Source organism: Eucyclogobius newberryi, unplaced genomic scaffold (genome assembly GCF_026437365.1).
Source record: "Eucyclogobius newberryi isolate DKJ021-1_F unplaced genomic scaffold, fEucNew1.0.hap1 SCAF_58, whole genome shotgun sequence".
Lineage (NCBI taxonomy): Eukaryota > Metazoa > Chordata > Actinopteri > Gobiiformes > Gobiidae > Eucyclogobius > Eucyclogobius newberryi.
Genome location: NW_027316256.1, coordinates 561,872 through 584,001, shown reverse-complemented (window position 1 = coordinate 584,001; position 22,130 = coordinate 561,872). Strand labels below are relative to the sequence as shown.

The 22,130-nt window shown below is 42.2% G+C and overlaps 38 non-coding genes across 38 annotated transcripts; 9 read left to right on the top strand and 29 right to left on the bottom strand.

The window, feature by feature from the left end:
- Positions 1–458: 458 nt before the first annotated feature.
- On the bottom strand, positions 459–532 carry trnat-cgu (transfer RNA threonine (anticodon CGU)). Its single transcript has one exon. It is a non-coding gene; the product is annotated as a tRNA-Thr (tRNA).
- A 262-nt stretch (positions 533–794) lies between these two features.
- On the top strand, positions 795–867 carry trnar-ucg (transfer RNA arginine (anticodon UCG)). Its single transcript has one exon. It is a non-coding gene; the product is annotated as a tRNA-Arg (tRNA).
- Positions 868–1,816: 949 nt separating this feature from the next.
- Positions 1,817–1,890, bottom strand: trnat-agu (transfer RNA threonine (anticodon AGU)). Its single transcript has one exon. It is a non-coding gene; the product is annotated as a tRNA-Thr (tRNA).
- Positions 1,891–2,257: 367 nt separating this feature from the next.
- trnat-ugu (transfer RNA threonine (anticodon UGU)) lies at positions 2,258–2,331 on the bottom strand. Its single transcript has one exon. It is a non-coding gene; the product is annotated as a tRNA-Thr (tRNA).
- A 236-nt stretch (positions 2,332–2,567) lies between these two features.
- On the bottom strand, positions 2,568–2,641 carry trnat-cgu (transfer RNA threonine (anticodon CGU)). Its single transcript has one exon. It is a non-coding gene; the product is annotated as a tRNA-Thr (tRNA).
- A 261-nt stretch (positions 2,642–2,902) lies between these two features.
- On the top strand, positions 2,903–2,975 carry trnar-ucg (transfer RNA arginine (anticodon UCG)). The gene has a single exon. It is a non-coding gene; the product is annotated as a tRNA-Arg (tRNA).
- Positions 2,976–3,950: 975 nt separating this feature from the next.
- On the bottom strand, positions 3,951–4,024 carry trnat-agu (transfer RNA threonine (anticodon AGU)). The gene has a single exon. It is a non-coding gene; the product is annotated as a tRNA-Thr (tRNA).
- Positions 4,025–4,392: 368 nt separating this feature from the next.
- Positions 4,393–4,466, bottom strand: trnat-ugu (transfer RNA threonine (anticodon UGU)). The gene has a single exon. It is a non-coding gene; the product is annotated as a tRNA-Thr (tRNA).
- A 237-nt stretch (positions 4,467–4,703) lies between these two features.
- trnat-cgu (transfer RNA threonine (anticodon CGU)) lies at positions 4,704–4,777 on the bottom strand. Its single transcript has one exon. It is a non-coding gene; the product is annotated as a tRNA-Thr (tRNA).
- A 262-nt stretch (positions 4,778–5,039) lies between these two features.
- On the top strand, positions 5,040–5,112 carry trnar-ucg (transfer RNA arginine (anticodon UCG)). Its single transcript has one exon. It is a non-coding gene; the product is annotated as a tRNA-Arg (tRNA).
- A 949-nt stretch (positions 5,113–6,061) lies between these two features.
- trnat-ugu (transfer RNA threonine (anticodon UGU)) lies at positions 6,062–6,135 on the bottom strand. The gene has a single exon. It is a non-coding gene; the product is annotated as a tRNA-Thr (tRNA).
- A 235-nt stretch (positions 6,136–6,370) lies between these two features.
- Positions 6,371–6,444, bottom strand: trnat-cgu (transfer RNA threonine (anticodon CGU)). The gene has a single exon. It is a non-coding gene; the product is annotated as a tRNA-Thr (tRNA).
- A 262-nt stretch (positions 6,445–6,706) lies between these two features.
- On the top strand, positions 6,707–6,779 carry trnar-ucg (transfer RNA arginine (anticodon UCG)). Its single transcript has one exon. It is a non-coding gene; the product is annotated as a tRNA-Arg (tRNA).
- A 980-nt stretch (positions 6,780–7,759) lies between these two features.
- trnat-agu (transfer RNA threonine (anticodon AGU)) lies at positions 7,760–7,833 on the bottom strand. Its single transcript has one exon. It is a non-coding gene; the product is annotated as a tRNA-Thr (tRNA).
- Positions 7,834–8,201: 368 nt separating this feature from the next.
- On the bottom strand, positions 8,202–8,275 carry trnat-ugu (transfer RNA threonine (anticodon UGU)). Its single transcript has one exon. It is a non-coding gene; the product is annotated as a tRNA-Thr (tRNA).
- A 236-nt stretch (positions 8,276–8,511) lies between these two features.
- Positions 8,512–8,585, bottom strand: trnat-cgu (transfer RNA threonine (anticodon CGU)). The gene has a single exon. It is a non-coding gene; the product is annotated as a tRNA-Thr (tRNA).
- Positions 8,586–9,899: 1,314 nt separating this feature from the next.
- On the bottom strand, positions 9,900–9,973 carry trnat-agu (transfer RNA threonine (anticodon AGU)). The gene has a single exon. It is a non-coding gene; the product is annotated as a tRNA-Thr (tRNA).
- A 368-nt stretch (positions 9,974–10,341) lies between these two features.
- Positions 10,342–10,415, bottom strand: trnat-ugu (transfer RNA threonine (anticodon UGU)). Its single transcript has one exon. It is a non-coding gene; the product is annotated as a tRNA-Thr (tRNA).
- A 236-nt stretch (positions 10,416–10,651) lies between these two features.
- Positions 10,652–10,725, bottom strand: trnat-cgu (transfer RNA threonine (anticodon CGU)). The gene has a single exon. It is a non-coding gene; the product is annotated as a tRNA-Thr (tRNA).
- Positions 10,726–10,986: 261 nt separating this feature from the next.
- trnar-ucg (transfer RNA arginine (anticodon UCG)) lies at positions 10,987–11,059 on the top strand. The gene has a single exon. It is a non-coding gene; the product is annotated as a tRNA-Arg (tRNA).
- A 975-nt stretch (positions 11,060–12,034) lies between these two features.
- Positions 12,035–12,108, bottom strand: trnat-agu (transfer RNA threonine (anticodon AGU)). The gene has a single exon. It is a non-coding gene; the product is annotated as a tRNA-Thr (tRNA).
- A 368-nt stretch (positions 12,109–12,476) lies between these two features.
- On the bottom strand, positions 12,477–12,550 carry trnat-ugu (transfer RNA threonine (anticodon UGU)). Its single transcript has one exon. It is a non-coding gene; the product is annotated as a tRNA-Thr (tRNA).
- Positions 12,551–12,787: 237 nt separating this feature from the next.
- Positions 12,788–12,861, bottom strand: trnat-cgu (transfer RNA threonine (anticodon CGU)). The gene has a single exon. It is a non-coding gene; the product is annotated as a tRNA-Thr (tRNA).
- Positions 12,862–13,123: 262 nt separating this feature from the next.
- Positions 13,124–13,196, top strand: trnar-ucg (transfer RNA arginine (anticodon UCG)). Its single transcript has one exon. It is a non-coding gene; the product is annotated as a tRNA-Arg (tRNA).
- Positions 13,197–14,145: 949 nt separating this feature from the next.
- trnat-ugu (transfer RNA threonine (anticodon UGU)) lies at positions 14,146–14,219 on the bottom strand. The gene has a single exon. It is a non-coding gene; the product is annotated as a tRNA-Thr (tRNA).
- Positions 14,220–14,454: 235 nt separating this feature from the next.
- On the bottom strand, positions 14,455–14,528 carry trnat-cgu (transfer RNA threonine (anticodon CGU)). The gene has a single exon. It is a non-coding gene; the product is annotated as a tRNA-Thr (tRNA).
- A 262-nt stretch (positions 14,529–14,790) lies between these two features.
- Positions 14,791–14,863, top strand: trnar-ucg (transfer RNA arginine (anticodon UCG)). Its single transcript has one exon. It is a non-coding gene; the product is annotated as a tRNA-Arg (tRNA).
- A 975-nt stretch (positions 14,864–15,838) lies between these two features.
- Positions 15,839–15,912, bottom strand: trnat-agu (transfer RNA threonine (anticodon AGU)). The gene has a single exon. It is a non-coding gene; the product is annotated as a tRNA-Thr (tRNA).
- A 368-nt stretch (positions 15,913–16,280) lies between these two features.
- trnat-ugu (transfer RNA threonine (anticodon UGU)) lies at positions 16,281–16,354 on the bottom strand. Its single transcript has one exon. It is a non-coding gene; the product is annotated as a tRNA-Thr (tRNA).
- A 237-nt stretch (positions 16,355–16,591) lies between these two features.
- Positions 16,592–16,665, bottom strand: trnat-cgu (transfer RNA threonine (anticodon CGU)). Its single transcript has one exon. It is a non-coding gene; the product is annotated as a tRNA-Thr (tRNA).
- Positions 16,666–16,927: 262 nt separating this feature from the next.
- Positions 16,928–17,000, top strand: trnar-ucg (transfer RNA arginine (anticodon UCG)). The gene has a single exon. It is a non-coding gene; the product is annotated as a tRNA-Arg (tRNA).
- A 949-nt stretch (positions 17,001–17,949) lies between these two features.
- On the bottom strand, positions 17,950–18,023 carry trnat-ugu (transfer RNA threonine (anticodon UGU)). The gene has a single exon. It is a non-coding gene; the product is annotated as a tRNA-Thr (tRNA).
- A 235-nt stretch (positions 18,024–18,258) lies between these two features.
- On the bottom strand, positions 18,259–18,332 carry trnat-cgu (transfer RNA threonine (anticodon CGU)). The gene has a single exon. It is a non-coding gene; the product is annotated as a tRNA-Thr (tRNA).
- A 262-nt stretch (positions 18,333–18,594) lies between these two features.
- Positions 18,595–18,667, top strand: trnar-ucg (transfer RNA arginine (anticodon UCG)). Its single transcript has one exon. It is a non-coding gene; the product is annotated as a tRNA-Arg (tRNA).
- A 980-nt stretch (positions 18,668–19,647) lies between these two features.
- Positions 19,648–19,721, bottom strand: trnat-agu (transfer RNA threonine (anticodon AGU)). Its single transcript has one exon. It is a non-coding gene; the product is annotated as a tRNA-Thr (tRNA).
- A 368-nt stretch (positions 19,722–20,089) lies between these two features.
- On the bottom strand, positions 20,090–20,163 carry trnat-ugu (transfer RNA threonine (anticodon UGU)). The gene has a single exon. It is a non-coding gene; the product is annotated as a tRNA-Thr (tRNA).
- A 236-nt stretch (positions 20,164–20,399) lies between these two features.
- trnat-cgu (transfer RNA threonine (anticodon CGU)) lies at positions 20,400–20,473 on the bottom strand. The gene has a single exon. It is a non-coding gene; the product is annotated as a tRNA-Thr (tRNA).
- A 1,314-nt stretch (positions 20,474–21,787) lies between these two features.
- Positions 21,788–21,861, bottom strand: trnat-ugu (transfer RNA threonine (anticodon UGU)). The gene has a single exon. It is a non-coding gene; the product is annotated as a tRNA-Thr (tRNA).
- Positions 21,862–22,130: the final 269 nt, after the last annotated feature.

The window sequence follows — 22,130 nt, the reverse complement described above, 5'->3', positions numbered from 1 at the left end:
TGCTCCGCCTCACGCGAGTTCGAGACCGGCTGGGTGCCCTTTTATCCATGAGGCACTGCACTTCCTCCGGCAGCCGAGTTCGGGGCCCGGTGAGGGCTCCAGGCTCCAGGGGCTCCGACCCGGAGCCTCCGACCCGCAGAAGGTGCTCCCTGGCCGGGCAAAGTCTGGCCGTGTGCGGGGTGGATGATCCCTGCTCCGCCTCACGCGAGTTCGAGACCGGCTGGGTACCCTTTTATCCAAGAATCAACTGGAGTGTGGAGCTTCTACGGGCCTCCAGGGGCACTGCCGACCCAGAGCTGTGCCCCGGCTTCAGTTCTCTGTATCTCAGGAAGTTTTTTATTTATACATCTATTTCATCCATAATCTCTGGCGCCTAAAGGGTTAAGGATCAGAGTCCTTCGAAATTAGCTTAGCCTTCTTGTTGTTTACAAATTCGTACCAAAGAACCTACTGTAAAAAGGCACTGCTGGGATTTGAACCCAGAATCTCCTGTTTACGAGACAGGCACTTTGACCAACTAAGCTACAGTGCCAAGAGAAGCAATGTTTTAAAGCCCTGATGTGACAAAATATTCCACCATATTGACAAAATTCCGTCCCGCCCAGTTTTTTTTAAATATCCAATGTTCATCATGCAAATCTGCACCGATTCCCTGGGCGGCCTGAAAATGGCTTTTTAGTCTTGTGTAGAACTTAGTTTCTCCCGAAGTCGGACGGGCTTCCGGAAGAAGGTGAAGAGGGCATGGAAAAATATTGGCATGCTGCATTCCAATGTGCCTGTTCAGACGAAACCAGGACCACGTGGCCTAATGGATAAGGCGTCTGACTTCGGATCAGAAGACTGAGGGTTCGAATCCCTTCGTGGTTGTAAGAGGACTGTTGATGGTTGTGAAAGGCAATACCTGACAATGTGCATTTGAATCTTCCCTTTTCAAAGCACAATTTCACGAAAACATATCAGATATGCTCAATGGGAAATTGGCACACTGCTCCTTGGAAACAGAATAAAAGGAAATTGCTAAGGCTGAGCAAAAGAATATGTCTGTTTGCCGTAACCCGACCGACCCGCTATGAAACTAGCCGACTGAAAAAAATATATCAGCAGTTTGTTGAAAACACGTCAAAATCTTTTTTTTTTCAATTATTTCGCCGACTCACTGACCGGTCATTCCTGAATCACCGTGTCGAATATTTTTATCACACTTGTAAACCTGACTTTCATCTCAAAGGACTGAAGACGCACCGCGTAACACATGTGGATCTTCCTTTTCAGTCCTCCACATGTGTCTGTAACAAAATAGAGCGCGCGTAGGAGTCTTCTCATTGCCATTTACGAGTTGATTTGGCCTTGTCGGCGCCACTGACATGTCCAATTTGACTTACGCAAATGCATTCTGGGATGCCGCATGTTCCCCCCGCTCGCCTTAGCTACCAAAATAAAGGATAGCGGCGTACAAAAGGTCGATTGAAATATCTTAAAATCGTGAGATTTAGTCTCCCGATCGGGTTGATAGAGACGTTTTTCGTCATTGACTGTTGAAGCCTGACCCCTGGTGGTCACTCCGACTCAAAAAATGACAAAATTGGGATCTTTTTTTTTGCCTTCAACGAAAAAAAAACGAGAATTTGCCTACCGTCCGACCCAGATGAAAAATGTTGACTCGGGTTACAGCAAACAGACAATTTATTTGGGGTAGCCTAATGTAGGATATGTGCCTTCAATAGACTTGAAATAAATATGTAGGTGTCGGATTCCTCCGTGGTTTGCCAAGAAATGTTGTAGCTTCCTTTTTCATAGGAAAGAGCACAATGTGTAAAGGCACTGCTGGGATTTGAACCCAGGATCTCCTGTTTACTAGACAGGCACTTTGACCAACTAAGCCACAGCGCCAATGTTGACACATTAACAAGCAAAATCTTGCGGAAAAAACAGCGTTAAAGCCAGTGAGCTATTTGAGGGAGCCTGCTCAATAAAAAACTAAACACAAAAGGCTCAATTTGAGCTTGTTGCCTCATGAACTTGGATCAAAAGATGTAGGGGACTGATTCCTTCGTTGTTGGCTAAGCCTTCCTATTCTTTGCAAATTTGTACCAAAGAACACAATGTAAAACGTTTACAAGACAGACACTTTGACCAACTAAGCAAAATCAAGTAGCTGCTCTAATGGACTTGGATTAAAAGATTTAAGCGTGGGATTCCTTAGTGGTTAGCTAAGATGCATTGTTTGCATTTTCATACCAAAGAACACAATATCAAAAGGCACTGCTGGGATTTGAACCCAGGATCTCCTGTTTACAAGACAGGCACTTTGACCAACTAAGCTACAGCGCTAATGTTATTGACTTTTAGAACAAAATTTGAAAAAAAAATTCCAGCATAAAATGAATGGAATGTCAGTAGGCTATCGTTAAGGGAGCCTGCTCCACAAAAAAAACAACAACAGAAGAGCAAATATTGAGCTTCTGGTCTAATGAACTTGGATGAAAAGGATTAAGGATCAGAGTCCTTAGAAATTAGCTTAGCCTTCTTGTTGTTTACAAATTCGTACCAAAGAACCTACTGTAAAAAGGCACTGCTGGGATTTGAACCCAGAATCTCCTGTTTACGAGACAGGCACTTTGACCAACTAAGCTACAGTGCCAAGAGAAGCAATGTTTTAAAGCCCTGATGTGACAAAATATTCCACCATATTGACAAAATTCCGTCCCGCCCAGTTTTTTTTAAATAGCCAATGTTCATCATGCAATCTGCACCGATTCCCTGGGCGGCCTGAAAATGGCTTTTTAGTCTTGTGTAGAACTTAGTTTCTCCCGAAGTCGGACGGGCTTCCGGAAGAAGGTGAAGAGGGCATGGAAAAATATTGGCATGCTGCATTCCAATGTGCCTGTTCAGACGAAACCAGGACCACGTGGCCTAATGGATAAGGCGTCTGACTTCGGATCAGAAGACTGAGGGTTCGAATCCCTTCGTGGTTGTAAGAGGACAGTTGATGGTTGTGAAAGGCAATACCTGACAATGTGCATTAGAATCTTCCCTTTTCAAAGCACAATTTCAAGAAAACATATCAGATATGCTCAATGGGAAATTGGCACACTGCTCCTTGGAAACAGAATAAAAGGAAATTGCTAAGGCTGAGCAAAAGAATATGTCTGTTTGCCGTAACCCGACCGACCCGCTATGAAACTAGCCGACTGAAAAAAATAACAGCAGTTTGTTGAAAACACGTCAAAATCTTTTTTTTTTCAATTATTTCTCCGACTCACTGACCGGTCATTCCTGAATCACCGTGTCGAATATTTTTATCACACTTGTAAACCTGACTTTCATCTCAAAGGACTGAAGACGCACCGCGTAACACATGTGGATCTTCCTTTTCAGTCCTCCACATGTGTCTGTAACAAAATAGAGCGCGCGTAGGAGTCTTCACATTGCCATTTACGAGTTGATTTGGCCTTGTCGGCGCCACTGACATGTCCATAGTAATGTCACGCTCTGTCGGGGTGTGAAATTTGACTTACGCAAATGCATTCTGGGATGCCGCATGTTCCCCCCGCTCGCCTTAGCTACCAAAATAAAGGATAGCGGCGTACAAAAGGTCGATTGAAATATCTTAAAATCGTGAGATTTAGTCTCCCGATCGGGTTGATAGAGACGTTTTTCGTCATTGACTGTTGAAGCCTGACCCCTGGTGGTCACTCCGACTCAAAAAATGACAAAATTGGGATCTTTTTTTTTGCCTTCAACGTAAAAAAAACAAGAATTTGCCTACCGTCCGACCCAGATGAAAAATGTTGACTCGGGTTACAGCAAACAGACAATTTATTTGGGGTAGCCTAATGTAGGATATGTGCCTTCAATAGACTTGAAATAAATATGTAGGTGTCGGATTCCTCCGTGGTTTGCCAAGAAATGTTGTAGCTTCCTTTTTCATAGGAAAGAGCACAATGTAAAGGCATTGCTGGGATTTGAACCCAGGATCTCCTGTTTACTAGACAGGCACTTTGACCAACTAAGCCACAGCGCCAATGTTGACACATTAACAATCAAAATCTTGCGGAAAAAACAGCGTTAAAGCCAGTGAGCTATTTGAGGGAGCCTGCTCAATAAAAAACTAAACACAAAAGGCTCAATTTGAGCTTGTTGCCTCATGAACTTGGATCAAAAGATGTAGGGGACTGATTCCTTTGTTGTTGGCTAAGCCTTCCTATTCTTTGCAAATTTGTACCAAAGAACACAATGTAAAACGTTTACAAGACAGACACTTTGACCAACTAAGCTAAAATCAAGTAGCTGCTCTAATGGACTTGGATTAAAAGATTTAAGCGTGGGATTCCATAGTGGTTAGCTAAGATGCATTGTTTGCATTTTCATACCAAAGAACACAATATCAAAAGGCACTGCTGGGATTTGAACCCAGGATCTCCTGTTTACAAGACAGGCACTTTGACCAACTAAGCTACAGCGCCAATGTTATTGACTTTTAGAACAAAATTTGAAAAAAAAATTCCAGCATAAAATGAATGGAATGTCAGTAGGCTATCGTTAAGGGAGCCTGCTCCACAAAAAAAAACAACAACAGAAGAGCAAATATTGAGCTTGTGGTCTAATGAACTTGGATGAAAAGGATTAAGGATCAGAGTCCTTCGAAATTAGCTTAGCCTTCTTGTTGTTTACAAATTCGTACCAAAGAACCTACTGTAAAAAGGCACTGCTGGGATTTGAACCCAGAATCTCCTGTTTACGAGACAGGCACTTTGACCAACTAAGCTACAGTGCCAAGAGAAGCAATGTTTTAAAGCCCTGATGTGACAAAATATTCCACCATATTGACAAAATTCCGTCCCGCCCAGTTTTTTTTAAATATCCAATGTTCATCATGCAAATCTGCACCGATTCCCTGGGCGGCCTGAAAATGGCTTTTTAGTCTTGTGTAGAACTTAGTTTCTCCCGAAGTCGGACGGGCTTCCGGAAGAAGGTGAAGAGGGCATGGAAAAATATTGGCATGCTGCATTCCAATGTGCCTGTTCAGACGAAACCAGGACCACGTGGCCTAATGGATAAGGCGTCTGACTTCGGATCAGAAGACTGAGGGTTCGAATCCCTTCGTGGTTGTAAGAGGACTGTTGATGGTTGTGAAAGGCAATACCTGACAATGTGCATTTGAATCTTCCCTTTTCAAAGCACAATTTCACGAAAACATATCAGATATGCTCAATGGGAAATTGGCACACTGCTCCTTGGAAACAGAATAAAAGGAAATTGCTAAGGCTGAGCAAAAGAATATGTCTGTTTGCCGTAACCCGACCGACCCGCTATGAAACTAGCCGACTGAAAAAAATATATCAGCAGTTTGTTGAAAACACGTCAAAATCTTTTTTTTTTCAATTATTTCGCCGACTCACTGACCGGTCATTCCTGAATCACCGTGTCGAATATTTTTATCACACTTGTAAACCTGACTTTCATCTCAAAGGACTGAAGACGCACCGCGTAACACATGTGGATCTTCCTTTTCAGTCCTCCACATGTGTCTGTAACAAAATAGAGCGCGCGTAGGAGTCTTCTCATTGCCATTTACGAGTTGATTTGGCCTTGTCGGCGCCACTGACATGTCCAATTTGACTTACGCAAATGCATTCTGGGATGCCGCATGTTCCCCCCGCTCGCCTTAGCTACCAAAATAAAGGATAGCGGCGTACAAAAGGTCGATTGAAATATCTTAAAATCGTGAGATTTAGTCTCCCGATCGGGTTGATAGAGACGTTTTTCGTCATTGACTGTTGAAGCCTGACCCCTGGTGGTCACTCCGACTCAAAAAATGACAAAATTGGGATCTTTTTTTTTGCCTTCAACGTAAAAAAAACGAGAATTTGCCTACCGTCCGACCCAGATGAAAAATGTTGACTCGGGTTACAGCAAACAGACAATTTATTTGGGGTAGCCTAATGTAGGATATGTGCCTTCAATAGACTTGAAATAAATATGTAGGTGTCGGATTCCTCCGTGGTTTGCCAAGAAATGTTGTAGCTTCCTTTTTCATAGGAAAGAGCACAATGTGTAAAGGCACTGCTGGGATTTGAACCCAGGATCTCCTGTTTACAAGACAGGCACTTTGACCAACTAAGCTACAGCGCTAATGTTATTGACTTTAGAACAAAATTTGAAAAAAAAATTCCAGCATAAAATGAATGGAATGTCAGTAGGCTATCGTTAAGGGAGCCTGCTCCACAAAAAAAACAACAACAGAAGAGCAAATATTGAGCTTCTGGTCTAATGAACTTGGATGAAAAGGATTAAGGATCAGAGTCCTTCGAAATTAGCTTAGCCTTCTTGTTGTTTACAAATTCGTAATAAAGAACCTACTGTAAAAAGGCACTGCTGGGATTTGAACCCAGAATCTCCTGTTTACGAGACAGGCACTTTGACCAACTAAGCTACAGTGCCAAGAGAAGCAATGTTTTAAAGCCCTGATGTGACAAAATATTCCACCATATTGACAAAATTCCGTCCCGCCCATTTTTTTTTAAATATCCAATGTTCATCATGCAAATCTGCACCGATTCCCTGGGCGGCCTGAAAATGGCTTTTTAGTCTTGTGTAGAACTTAGTTTCTCCCGAAGTCGGACGGGCTTCCGGAAGAAGGTGAAGAGGGCATGGAAAAATATTGGCATGCTGCATTCCAATGTGCCTGTTCAGACGAAACCAGGACCACTTGGCCTAATGGATAAGGCGTCTGACTTCGGATCAGAAGACTGAGGGTTCGAATCCCTTCGTGGTTGTAAGAGGACTGTTGATGGTTGTGAAAGGCAATACCTGACAATGTGCATTTGAATCTTCCCTTTTCAAAGCACAATTTCAAGAAAACATATCAGATATGCTCAATGGGAAATTGGCACACTGCTCCCTTGGAAACAGAATAAAAGGAAATTGCTAAGGCTGAGCAAAAGAATATGTCTGTTTGCCGTAACCCGACCGACCCGCTATGAAACTAGCCGACTGAAAAAAAAATATCAGCAGTTTGTTGAAAATACGTCCAAATCTTTTATTTTTCAATTATTTCGCCGACTCACTGACCGGTCATTCCTGAATCACCGTGTCGAATATTTTTATCACACTTGTAAACCTGACTTTCATCTCGAAGGACTGAAGACGCACTGCGTAACACATGTGGATCTTCCTTTTCAGTCCTCCACATGTGTCTGTAACAAAATAGAGCGCGCGTAGGAGTCTTCTCATTGCCATTTACGAGTTGATTTGGCCTTGTCGGCGCCACTGACATGTCCATAGTAATGTCACGCTCTGTCAGGGTGTGAAATTTGACTTACGCAAATGCATTCTGGGATGCCGCATGTTCCCCCCGCTCGCCTTAGCTACCAAAATAAAGGATAGCGGCGTACAAAAGGTCGATTGAAATATCTTAAAATCGTGAGATTTAGTCTCCCGATCGGGTTGATAGAGACGTTTTTCGTCATTGACTGTTGAAGCCTGACCCCTGGTGGTCACTCCGACTCAAAAAATGACAAAATTGGGATCTTTTTTTTTGCCTTCAACGTAAAAAAAACAAGAATTTGCCTACCGTCCAACCCAGATGAAAAATGTTGACTCGGGTTACAGCAAACAGACAATTTATTTGGGGTAGCCTAATGTAGGATATGTGCCTTCAATAGACTTGAAATAAATATGTAGGTGTCGGATTCCTCCGTGGTTTGCCAAGAAATGTTGTAGCTTCCTTTTTCATAGGAAAGAGCACAATGTGTAAAGGCACTGCTGGGATTTGAACCCAGGATCTCCTGTTTACTAGACAGGCACTTAGACCAACTAAACCACAGCGCCAATGTTGACACATTAACAAGCAAAATTTTGCGGAAAAAACAGCGTTAAAGCCAGTGAGCTATTTGAGGGAGCCTGCTCAATAAAAAACTAAACACAAAAGGCTCAATTTGAGCTTGTTGCCTCATGAACTTGGATCAAAAGATGTAGGGGACTGATTCCTTCGTTGTTGGCTAAGCCTTCCTATTCTTTGCAAATTTGTACCAAAGAACACAATGTAAAACGTTTACAAGACAGACACTTTGACCAACTAAGCTAAAATCAAGTAGCTGCTCTAATGGACTTGGATTAAAAGATTTAAGCGTGGGATTCCTTAGTGGTTAGCTAAGATGCATTGTTTGCATTTTCGTACCAAAGAACACAATATCAAAAGGCACTGCTGGGATTTGAACCCAGGATCTCCTGTTTACAAGACAGGCACTTTGACCAACTAAGCTACAGCGCCAATGTTATTGACTTTTAGAACAAAATTTGAAAAAAAAATTCCAGCATAAAATGAATGGAATGTCAGTAGGCTATCGTTAAGGGAGCCTGCTCCACAAAAAAAACAACAACAGAAGAGCAAATATTGAGCTTGTGGTCTAATGAACTTGGATGAAAAGGATTAAGGATCAGAGTCCTTCGAAATTAGCTTAGCCTTCTTGTTGTTTACAAATTCGTACCAAAGAACCTACTGTAAAAAGGCACTGCTGGGATTTGAACCCAGAATCTCCTGTTTACGAGACAGGCACTTTGACCAACTAAGCTACAGTGCCAAGAGAAGCAATGTTTTAAAGCCCTGATGTGACAAAATATTCCACCATATTGACAAAATTCCGTCCCGCCCAGTTTTTTTTTAAATATCCAATGTTCATCATGCAAATCTGCACCGATTCCCTGGGCGGCCTGAAAATGGCTTTTTAGTCTTGTGTAGAACTTAGTTTCTCCCGAAGTCGGACGGGCTTCCGGAAGAAGGTGAAGAGGGCATGGAAAAATATTGGCATGCTGCATTCCAATGTGCCTGTTCAGACGAAACCAGGACCACGTGGCCTAATGGATAAGACGTCTGACTTCGGATCCGAAGACTGAGGGTTCGAATCCCTTCGTGGTTGTAAGAGGACTGTTGATGGTTGTGAAAGGCAATACCTGACAATGTGCATTAGAATCTTCCCTTTTCAAAGCACAATTTCACGAAAACATATCAGATATGCTCAATGGGAAATTGGCACACTGCTCCTTGGAAACAGAATAAAAGGAAATTGCTAAGGCTGAGCAAAAGAATATGTCTGTTTGCCGTAACCCGACCGACCCGCTATGAAACTAGCCGACTGAAAAAAATATATCAGCAGTTTGTTGAAAACACGTCAAAATCTTTTTTTTTCAATTATTTCGCCGACTCACTGACCGGTCATTCCTGAATCACCGTGTCGAATATTTTTATCACACTTTTAAACCTGACTTTCATCTCAAAGGACTGAAGACGCACCGCGTAACACATGTGGATCTTCCTTTTCAGTCCTCCACATGTGTCTGTAACAAAATAGAGCGCGCGTAGGAGTCTTCACATTGCCATTTACGAGTTGATTTGGCCTTGTCGGCGCCACTGACATGTCCATAGTAATGTCACGCTCTGTCGGGGTGTGAAATTTGACTTACGCAAATGCATTCTGGGATGCCGCATGTTCCCCCCGCTCGCCTTAGCTACCAAAATAAAGGATAGCGGCGTACAAAAGGTCGATTGAAATATCTTAAAATCGTGAGATTTAGTCTCCCGATCGGGTTGATAGAGACGTTTTTCGTCATTGACTGTTGAAGCCTGACCCCTGGTGGTCACTCCGACTCAAAAAATGACAAAATTGGGATCTTTTTTTTTGTCTTCAACGTAAAAAAAACAAGAATTTGCCTACCGTCCGACCCAGATGAAAAATGTTGACTCGGGTTACAGCAAACAGACAATTTATTTGGGGTAGCCTAATGTAGGATATGTGCCTTCAATAGACTTGAAATAAATATGTAGGTGTCGGATTCCTCCGTGGTTTGCCAAGAAATGTTGTAGCTTCCTTTTTCATAGGAAAGAGCACAATGTGTAAAGGCACTGCTGGGATTTGAACCCAGGATCTCCTGTTTACTAGACAGGCACTTTGACCAACTAAGCCACAGCGCCAATGTTGACACATTAACAAGCAAAATCTTGCGGAAAAAACAGCGTTAAAGCCAGTGAGCTATTTGAGGGAGCCTGCTCAATAAAAAACTAAACACAAAAGGCTCAATTTGAGCTTGTTGCCTCATGAACTTGGATCAAAAGATGTAGGGGACTGATTCCTTTGTTGTTGGCTAAGCCTTCCTATTCTTTGCAAATTTGTACCAAAGAACACAATGTAAAACGTTTACAAGACAGACACTTTGACCAACTAAGCTAAAATCAAGTAGCTGCTCTAATGGACTTGGATTAAAAGATTTAAGCGTGGGATTCCATAGTGGTTAGCTAAGATGCATTGTTTGCATTTTCATACCAAAGAACACAATATCAAAAGGCACTGCTGGGATTTGAACCCAGGATCTCCTGTTTACAAGACAGGCACTTTGACCAACTAAGCTACAGCGCTAATGTTATTGACTTTTAGAACAAAATTTGAAAAAAAAATTCCAGCATAAAATGAATGGAATGTCAGTAGGCTATCGTTAAGGGAGCCTGCTCCACAAAAAAAACAACAACAGAAGAGCAAATATTGAGCTTCTGGTCTAATGAACTTGGATGAAAAGGATTAAGGATCAGAGTCCTTAGAAATTAGCTTAGCCTTCTTGTTGTTTACAAATTCGTACCAAAGAACCTACTGTAAAAAGGCACTGCTGGGATTTGAACCCAGAATCTCCTGTTTACGAGACAGGCACTTTGACCAACTAAGCTACAGTGCCAAGAGAAGCAATGTTTTAAAGCCCTGATGTGACAAAATATTCCACCATATTGACAAAATTCCGTCCCGCCCAGTTTTTTTTAAATAGCCAATGTTCATCATGCAATCTGCACCGATTCCCTGGGCGGCCTGAAAATGGCTTTTTAGTCTTGTGTAGAACTTAGTTTCTCCCGAAGTCGGACGGGCTTCCGGAAGAAGGTGAAGAGGGCATGGAAAAATATTGGCATGCTGCATTCCAATGTGCCTGTTCAGACGAAACCAGGACCACGTGGCCTAATGGATAAGGCGTCTGACTTCGGATCAGAAGACTGAGGGTTCGAATCCCTTCGTGGTTGTAAGAGGACAGTTGATGGTTGTGAAAGGCAATACCTGACAATGTGCATTAGAATCTTCCCTTTTCAAAGCACAATTTCAAGAAAACATATCAGATATGCTCAATGGGAAATTGGCACACTGCTCCTTGGAAACAGAATAAAAGGAAATTGCTAAGGCTGAGCAAAAGAATATGTCTGTTTGCCGTAACCCGACCGACCCGCTATGAAACTAGCCGACTGAAAAAAATAACAGCAGTTTGTTGAAAACACGTCAAAATCTTTTTTTTTTCAATTATTTCTCCGACTCACTGACCGGTCATTCCTGAATCACCGTGTCGAATATTTTTATCACACTTGTAAACCTGACTTTCATCTCAAAGGACTGAAGACGCACCGCGTAACACATGTGGATCTTCCTTTTCAGTCCTCCACATGTGTCTGTAACAAAATAGAGCGCGCGTAGGAGTCTTCACATTGCCATTTACGAGTTGATTTGGCCTTGTCGGCGCCACTGACATGTCCATAGTAATGTCACGCTCTGTCGGGGTGTGAAATTTGACTTACGCAAATGCATTCTGGGATGCCGCATGTTCCCCCCGCTCGCCTTAGCTACCAAAATAAAGGATAGCGGCGTACAAAAGGTCGATTGAAATATCTTAAAATCGTGAGATTTAGTCTCCCGATCGGGTTGATAGAGACGTTTTTCGTCATTGACTGTTGAAGCCTGACCCCTGGTGGTCACTCCGACTCAAAAAATGACAAAATTGGGATCTTTTTTTTTGCCTTCAACGTAAAAAAAACAAGAATTTGCCTACCGTCCGACCCAGATGAAAAATGTTGACTCGGGTTACAGCAAACAGACAATTTATTTGGGGTAGCCTAATGTAGGATATGTGCCTTCAATAGACTTGAAATAAATATGTAGGTGTCGGATTCCTCCGTGGTTTGCCAAGAAATGTTGTAGCTTCCTTTTTCATAGGAAAGAGCACAATGTAAAGGCATTGCTGGGATTTGAACCCAGGATCTCCTGTTTACTAGACAGGCACTTTGACCAACTAAGCCACAGCGCCAATGTTGACACATTAACAATCAAAATCTTGCGGAAAAAACAGCGTTAAAGCCAGTGAGCTATTTGAGGGAGCCTGCTCAATAAAAAACTAAACACAAAAGGCTCAATTTGAGCTTGTTGCCTCATGAACTTGGATCAAAAGATGTAGGGGACTGATTCCTTTGTTGTTGGCTAAGCCTTCCTATTCTTTGCAAATTTGTACCAAAGAACACAATGTAAAACGTTTACAAGACAGACACTTTGACCAACTAAGCTAAAATCAAGTAGCTGCTCTAATGGACTTGGATTAAAAGATTTAAGCGTGGGATTCCATAGTGGTTAGCTAAGATGCATTGTTTGCATTTTCATACCAAAGAACACAATATCAAAAGGCACTGCTGGGATTTGAACCCAGGATCTCCTGTTTACAAGACAGGCACTTTGACCAACTAAGCTACAGCGCCAATGTTATTGACTTTTAGAACAAAATTTGAAAAAAAAATTCCAGCATAAAATGAATGGAATGTCAGTAGGCTATCGTTAAGGGAGCCTGCTCCACAAAAAAAAACAACAACAGAAGAGCAAATATTGAGCTTGTGGTCTAATGAACTTGGATGAAAAGGATTAAGGATCAGAGTCCTTCGAAATTAGCTTAGCCTTCTTGTTGTTTACAAATTCGTACCAAAGAACCTACTGTAAAAAGGCACTGCTGGGATTTGAACCCAGAATCTCCTGTTTACGAGACAGGCACTTTGACCAACTAAGCTACAGTGCCAAGAGAAGCAATGTTTTAAAGCCCTGATGTGACAAAATATTCCACCATATTGACAAAATTCCGTCCCGCCCAGTTTTTTTTAAATATCCAATGTTCATCATGCAAATCTGCACCGATTCCCTGGGCGGCCTGAAAATGGCTTTTTAGTCTTGTGTAGAACTTAGTTTCTCCCGAAGTCGGACGGGCTTCCGGAAGAAGGTGAAGAGGGCATGGAAAAATATTGGCATGCTGCATTCCAATGTGCCTGTTCAGACGAAACCAGGACCACGTGGCCTAATGGATAAGGCGTCTGACTTCGGATCAGAAGACTGAGGGTTCGAATCCCTTCGTGGTTGTAAGAGGACTGTTGATGGTTGTGAAAGGCAATACCTGACAATGTGCATTTGAATCTTCCCTTTTCAAAGCACAATTTCACGAAAACATATCAGATATGCTCAATGGGAAATTGGCACACTGCTCCTTGGAAACAGAATAAAAGGAAATTGCTAAGGCTGAGCAAAAGAATATGTCTGTTTGCCGTAACCCGACCGACCCGCTATGAAACTAGCCGACTGAAAAAAATATATCAGCAGTTTGTTGAAAACACGTCAAAATCTTTTTTTTTTCAATTATTTCGCCGACTCACTGACCGGTCATTCCTGAATCACCGTGTCGAATATTTTTATCACACTTGTAAACCTGACTTTCATCTCAAAGGACTGAAGACGCACCGCGTAACACATGTGGATCTTCCTTTTCAGTCCTCCACATGTGTCTGTAACAAAATAGAGCGCGCGTAGGAGTCTTCTCATTGCCATTTACGAGTTGATTTGGCCTTGTCGGCGCCACTGACATGTCCAATTTGACTTACGCAAATGCATTCTGGGATGCCGCATGTTCCCCCCGCTCGCCTTAGCTACCAAAATAAAGGATAGCGGCGTACAAAAGGTCGATTGAAATATCTTAAAATCGTGAGATTTAGTCTCCCGATCGGGTTGATAGAGACGTTTTTCGTCATTGACTGTTGAAGCCTGACCCCTGGTGGTCACTCCGACTCAAAAAATGACAAAATTGGGATCTTTTTTTTTGCCTTCAACGTAAAAAAAACGAGAATTTGCCTACCGTCCGACCCAGATGAAAAATGTTGACTCGGGTTACAGCAAACAGACAATTTATTTGGGGTAGCCTAATGTAGGATATGTGCCTTCAATAGACTTGAAATAAATATGTAGGTGTCGGATTCCTCCGTGGTTTGCCAAGAAATGTTGTAGCTTCCTTTTTCATAGGAAAGAGCACAATGTGTAAAGGCACTGCTGGGATTTGAACCCAGGATCTCCTGTTTACAAGACAGGCACTTTGACCAACTAAGCTACAGCGCTAATGTTATTGACTTTAGAACAAAATTTGAAAAAAAAATTCCAGCATAAAATGAATGGAATGTCAGTAGGCTATCGTTAAGGGAGCCTGCTCCACAAAAAAAACAACAACAGAAGAGCAAATATTGAGCTTCTGGTCTAATGAACTTGGATGAAAAGGATTAAGGATCAGAGTCCTTCGAAATTAGCTTAGCCTTCTTGTTGTTTACAAATTCGTAATAAAGAACCTACTGTAAAAAGGCACTGCTGGGATTTGAACCCAGAATCTCCTGTTTACGAGACAGGCACTTTGACCAACTAAGCTACAGTGCCAAGAGAAGCAATGTTTTAAAGCCCTGATGTGACAAAATATTCCACCATATTGACAAAATTCCGTCCCGCCCAGTTTTTTTTAAATATCCAATGTTCATCATGCAAATCTGCACCGATTCCCTGGGCGGCCTGAAAATGGCTTTTTAGTCTTGTGTAGAACTTAGTTTCTCCCGAAGTCGGACGGGCTTCCGGAAGAAGGTGAAGAGGGCATGGAAAAATATTGGCATGCTGCATTCCAATGTGCCTGTTCAGACGAAACCAGGACCACTTGGCCTAATGGATAAGGCGTCTGACTTCGGATCAGAAGACTGAGGGTTCGAATCCCTTCGTGGTTGTAAGAGGACTGTTGATGGTTGTGAAAGGCAATACCTGACAATGTGCATTTGAATCTTCCCTTTTCAAAGCACAATTTCAAGAAAACATATCAGATATGCTCAATGGGAAATTGGCACACTGCTCCTTGGAAACAGAATAAAAGGAAATTGCTAAGGCTGAGCAAAAGAATATGTCTGTTTGCCGTAACCCGACCGACCCGCTATGAAACTAGCCGACTGAAAAAAATAACAGCAGTTTGTTGAAAACACGTCAAAATCTTTTTTTTTTCAATTATTTCTCCGACTCACTGACCGGTCATTCCTGAATCACCGTGTCGAATATTTTTATCACACTTGTAAACCTGACTTTCATCTCAAAGGACTGAAGACGCACCGCGTAACACATGTGGATCTTCCTTTTCAGTCCTCCACATGTGTCTGTAACAAAATAGAGCGCGCGTAGGAGTCTTCACATTGCCATTTACGAGTTGATTTGGCCTTGTCGGCGCCACTGACATGTCCATAGTAATGTCACGCTCTGTCGGGGTGTGAAATTTGACTTACGCAAATGCATTCTGGGATGCCGCATGTTCCCCCCGCTCGCCTTAGCTACCAAAATAAAGGATAGCGGCGTACAAAAGGTCGATTGAAATATCTTAAAATCGTGAGATTTAGTCTCCCGATCGGGTTGATAGAGACGTTTTTCGTCATTGACTGTTGAAGCCTGACCCCTGGTGGTCACTCCGACTCAAAAAATGACAAAATTGGGATCTTTTTTTTTGCCTTCAACGTAAAAAAAACAAGAATTTGCCTACCGTCCGACCCAGATGAAAAATGTTGACTCGGGTTACAGCAAACAGACAATTTATTTGGGGTAGCCTAATGTAGGATATGTGCCTTCAATAGACTTGAAATAAATATGTAGGTGTCGGATTCCTCCGTGGTTTGCCAAGAAATGTTGTAGCTTCCTTTTTCATAGGAAAGAGCACAATGTAAAGGCATTGCTGGGATTTGAACCCAGGATCTCCTGTTTACTAGACAGGCACTTTGACCAACTAAGCCACAGCGCCAATGTTGACACATTAACAATCAAAATCTTGCGGAAAAAACAGCGTTAAAGCCAGTGAGCTATTTGAGGGAGCCTGCTCAATAAAAAACTAAACACAAAAGGCTCAATTTGAGCTTGTTGCCTCATGAACTTGGATCAAAAGATGTAGGGGACTGATTCCTTTGTTGTTGGCTAAGCCTTCCTATTCTTTGCAAATTTGTACCAAAGAACACAATGTAAAACGTTTACAAGACAGACACTTTGACCAACTAAGCTAAAATCAAGTAGCTGCTCTAATGGACTTGGATTAAAAGATTTAAGCGTGGGATTCCATAGTGGTTAGCTAAGATGCATTGTTTGCATTTTCATACCAAAGAACACAATATCAAAAGGCACTGCTGGGATTTGAACCCAGGATCTCCTGTTTACAAGACAGGCACTTTGACCAACTAAGCTACAGCGCCAATGTTATTGACTTTTAGAACAAAATTTGAAAAAAAAATTCCAGCATAAAATGAATGGAATGTCAGTAGGCTATCGTTAAGGGAGCCTGCTCCACAAAAAAAAACAACAACAGAAGAGCAAATATTGAGCTTGTGGTCTAATGAACTTGGATGAAAAGGATTAAGGATCAGAGTCCTTCGAAATTAGCTTAGCCTTCTTGTTGTTTACAAATTCGTACCAAAGAACCTACTGTAAAAAGGCACTGCTGGGATTTGAACCCAGAATCTCCTGTTTACGAGACAGGCACTTTGACCAACTAAGCTACAGTGCCAAGAGAAGCAATGTTTTAAAGCCCTGATGTGACAAAATATTCCACCATATTGACAAAATTCCGTCCCGCCCAGTTTTTTTTAAATATCCAATGTTCATCATGCAAATCTGCACCGATTCCCTGGGCGGCCTGAAAATGGCTTTTTAGTCTTGTGTAGAACTTAGTTTCTCCCGAAGTCGGACGGGCTTCCGGAAGAAGGTGAAGAGGGCATGGAAAAATATTGGCATGCTGCATTCCAATGTGCCTGTTCAGACGAAACCAGGACCACGTGGCCTAATGGATAAGGCGTCTGACTTCGGATCAGAAGACTGAGGGTTCGAATCCCTTCGTGGTTGTAAGAGGACTGTTGATGGTTGTGAAAGGCAATACCTGACAATGTGCATTTGAATCTTCCCTTTTCAAAGCACAATTTCACGAAAACATATCAGATATGCTCAATGGGAAATTGGCACACTGCTCCTTGGAAACAGAATAAAAGGAAATTGCTAAGGCTGAGCAAAAGAATATGTCTGTTTGCCGTAACCCGACCGACCCGCTATGAAACTAGCCGACTGAAAAAAATATATCAGCAGTTTGTTGAAAACACGTCAAAATCTTTTTTTTTTCAATTATTTCGCCGACTCACTGACCGGTCATTCCTGAATCACCGTGTCGAATATTTTTATCACACTTGTAAACCTGACTTTCATCTCAAAGGACTGAAGACGCACCGCGTAACACATGTGGATCTTCCTTTTCAGTCCTCCACATGTGTCTGTAACAAAATAGAGCGCGCGTAGGAGTCTTCTCATTGCCATTTACGAGTTGATTTGGCCTTGTCGGCGCCACTGACATGTCCAATTTGACTTACGCAAATGCATTCTGGGATGCCGCATGTTCCCCCCGCTCGCCTTAGCTACCAAAATAAAGGATAGCGGCGTACAAAAGGTCGATTGAAATATCTTAAAATCGTGAGATTTAGTCTCCCGATCGGGTTGATAGAGACGTTTTTCGTCATTGACTGTTGAAGCCTGACCCCTGGTGGTCACTCCGACTCAAAAAATGACAAAATTGGGATCTTTTTTTTTGCCTTCAACGTAAAAAAAACGAGAATTTGCCTACCGTCCGACCCAGATGAAAAATGTTGACTCGGGTTACAGCAAACAGACAATTTATTTGGGGTAGCCTAATGTAGGATATGTGCCTTCAATAGACTTGAAATAAATATGTAGGTGTCGGATTCCTCCGTGGTTTGCCAAGAAATGTTGTAGCTTCCTTTTTCATAGGAAAGAGCACAATGTGTAAAGGCACTGCTGGGATTTGAACCCAGGATCTCCTGTTTACAAGACAGGCACTTTGACCAACTAAGCTACAGCGCTAATGTTATTGACTTTAGAACAAAATTTGAAAAAAAAATTCCAGCATAAAATGAATGGAATGTCAGTAGGCTATCGTTAAGGGAGCCTGCTCCACAAAAAAAACAACAACAGAAGAGCAAATATTGAGCTTCTGGTCTAATGAACTTGGATGAAAAGGATTAAGGATCAGAGTCCTTCGAAATTAGCTTAGCCTTCTTGTTGTTTACAAATTCGTAATAAAGAACCTACTGTAAAAAGGCACTGCTGGGATTTGAACCCAGAATCTCCTGTTTACGAGACAGGCACTTTGACCAACTAAGCTACAGTGCCAAGAGAAGCAATGTTTTAAAGCCCTGATGTGACAAAATATTCCACCATATTGACAAAATTCCGTCCCGCCCAGTTTTTTTTAAATATCCAATGTTCATCATGCAAATCTGCACCGATTCCCTGGGCGGCCTGAAAATGGCTTTTTAGTCTTGTGTAGAACTTAGTTTCTCCCGAAGTCGGACGGGCTTCCGGAAGAAGGTGAAGAGGGCATGGAAAAATATTGGCATGCTGCATTCCAATGTGCCTGTTCAGACGAAACCAGGACCACTTGGCCTAATGGATAAGGCGTCTGACTTCGGATCAGAAGACTGAGGGTTCGAATCCCTTCGTGGTTGTAAGAGGACTGTTGATGGTTGTGAAAGGCAATACCTGACAATGTGCATTTGAATCTTCCCTTTTCAAAGCACAATTTCAAGAAAACATATCAGATATGCTCAATGGGAAATTGGCACACTGCTCCCTTGGAAACAGAATAAAAGGAAATTGCTAAGGCTGAGCAAAAGAATATGTCTGTTTGCCGTAACCCGACCGACCCGCTATGAAACTAGCCGACTGAAAAAAAAATATCAGCAGTTTGTTGAAAATACGTCCAAATCTTTTATTTTTCAATTATTTCGCCGACTCACTGACCGGTCATTCCTGAATCACCGTGTCGAATATTTTTATCACACTTGTAAACCTGACTTTCATCTCGAAGGACTGAAGACGCACTGCGTAACACATGTGGATCTTCCTTTTCAGTCCTCCACATGTGTCTGTAACAAAATAGAGCGCGCGTAGGAGTCTTCTCATTGCCATTTACGAGTTGATTTGGCCTTGTCGGCGCCACTGACATGTCCATAGTAATGTCACGCTCTGTCAGGGTGTGAAATTTGACTTACGCAAATGCATTCTGGGATGCCGCATGTTCCCCCCGCTCGCCTTAGCTACCAAAATAAAGGATAGCGGCGTACAAAAGGTCGATTGAAATATCTTAAAATCGTGAGATTTAGTCTCCCGATCGGGTTGATAGAGACGTTTTTCGTCATTGACTGTTGAAGCCTGACCCCTGGTGGTCACTCCGACTCAAAAAATGACAAAATTGGGATCTTTTTTTTTGCCTTCAACGTAAAAAAAACAAGAATTTGCCTACCGTCCGACCCAGATGAAAAATGTTGACTCGGGTTACAGCAAACAGACAATTTATTTGGGGTAGCCTAATGTAGGATATGTGCCTTCAATAGACTTGAAATAAATATGTAGGTGTCGGATTCCTCCGTGGTTTGCCAAGAAATGTTGTAGCTTCCTTTTTCATAGGAAAGAGCACAATGTGTAAAGGCACTGCTGGGATTTGAACCCAGGATCTCCTGTTTACTAGACAGGCACTTAGACCAACTAAACCACAGCGCCAATGTTGACACATTAACAAGCAAAATTTTGCGGAAAAAACAGCGTTAAAGCCAGTGAGCTATTTGAGGGAGCCTGCTCAATAAAAAACTAAACACAAAAGGCTCAATTTGAGCTTGTTGCCTCATGAACTTGGATCAAAAGATGTAGGGGACTGATTCCTTCGTTGTTGGCTAAGCCTTCCTATTCTTTGCAAATTTGTACCAAAGAACACAATGTAAAACGTTTACAAGACAGACACTTTGACCAACTAAGCTAAAATCAAGTAGCTGCTCTAATGGACTTGGATTAAAAGATTTAAGCGTGGGATTCCATAGTGGTTAGCTAAGATGCATTGTTTGCATTTTCATACCAAAGAACACAATATCAAAAGGCACTGCTGGGATTTGAACCCAGGATCTCCTGTTTACAAGACAGGCACTTTGACCAACTAAGCTACAGCGCCAATGTTATTGACTTTTAGAACAAAATTTGAAAAAAAAATTCCAGCATAAAATGAATGGAATGTCAGTAGGCTATCTTTAAGGGAGCCTGCTCCACAAAAAAAACAACAACAGAAGAGCAAATATTGAGCTTGTGGTCTAATGAACTTGGATGAAAAGGATTAAGGATCAGAGTCCTTCGAAATTAGCTTAGCCTTCTTGTTGTTTACAAATTCGTACCAAAGAACCTACTGTAAAAAGGCACTGCTGGGATATGAACCCAGAATCTCCTGTTTACGAGACAGGCACTTTGACCAACTAAGCTACAGTGCCAAGAGAAGCAATGTTTTAAAGCCCTGATGTGACAAAATATTCCACCATATTGACAAAATTCCGTCCCGCCCAGTTTTTTTTAAATATCCAATGTTCATCATGCAAATCTGCACCGATTCCCTGGGCGGCCTGAAAATGGCTTTTTAGTCTTGTGTAGAACTTAGTTTCTCCCGAAGTCGGACGGGCTTCCGGAAGAAGGTGAAGAGGGCATGGAAAAATATTGGCATGCTGCATTCCAATGTGCCTGTTCAGACGAAACCAGGACCACGTGGCCTAATGGATAAGACGTCTGACTTCGGATCCGAAGACTGAGAGTTCGAATCCCTTCGTGGTTGTAAGAGGACTGTTGATGGTTGTGAAAGGCAATACCTGACAATGTGCATTAGAATCTTCCCTTTTCAAAGCACAATTTCACGAAAACATATCAGATATGCTCAATGGGAAATTGGCACACTGCTCCTTGGAAACAGAATAAAAGGAAATTGCTAAGGCTGAGCAAAAGAATATGTCTGTTTGCCGTAACCCGACCGACCCGCTATGAAACTAGCCGACTGAAAAAAATATATCAGCAGTTTGTTGAAAACACGTCAAAATCTTTTTTTTTTCAATTATTTCGCCGACTCACTGACCGGTCATTCCTGAATCACCGTGTCGAATATTTTTATCACACTTGTAAACCTGACTTTCATCTCAAAGGACTGAAGACGCACCGCGTAACACATGTGGATCTTCCTTTTCAGTCCTCCACATGTGTCTGTAACAAAATAGAGCGCGCGTAGGAGTCTTCACATTGCCATTTACGAGTTGATTTGGCCTTGTCGGCGCCACTGACATGTCCATAGTAATGTCACGCTCTGTCGGGGTGTGAAATTTGACTTACGCAAATGCATTCTGGGATGCCGCATGTTCCCCCCGCTCGCCTTAGCTACCAAAATAAAGGATAGCGGCGTACAAAAGGTCGATTGAAATATCTTAAAATCGTGAGATTTAGTCTCCCGATCGGGTTGATAGAGACGTTTTTCGTCATTGACTGTTGAAGCCTGACCCCTGGTGGTCACTCCGACTCAAAAAATGACAAAATTGGGATCTTTTTTTTTGCCTTCAACGTAAAAAAAACAAGAATTTGCCTACCGTCCGACCCAGATGAAAAATGTTGACTCGGGTTACAGCAAACAGACAATTTATTTGGGGTAGCCTAATGTAGGATATGTGCCTTCAATAGACTTGAAATAAATATGTAGGTGTCGGATTCCTCCGTGGTTTGCCAAGAAATGTTGTAGCTTCCTTTTTCATAGGAAAGAGCACAATGTGTAAAGGCACTGCTGGGATTTGAACCCAGGATCTCCTGTTTACAAGACAGGCACTTTGACCAACTAAGCCACAGCGCCAATGTTGACACATTAACAAGCAAAATCTTGCGGAAAAAACAGCGTTAAAGCCAGTGAGCTATTTGAGGGAGCCTGCTCAATAAAAAACTAAACACAAAAGGCTCAATTTGAGCTTGTTGCCTCATGAACTTGGATCAAAAGATGTAGGGGACTGATTCCTTTGTTGTTGGCTAAGCCTTCCTATTCTTTGCAAATTTGTACCAAAGAACACAATGTAAAACGTTTACAAGACAGACACTTTGACCAACTAAGCTAAAATCAAGTAGCTG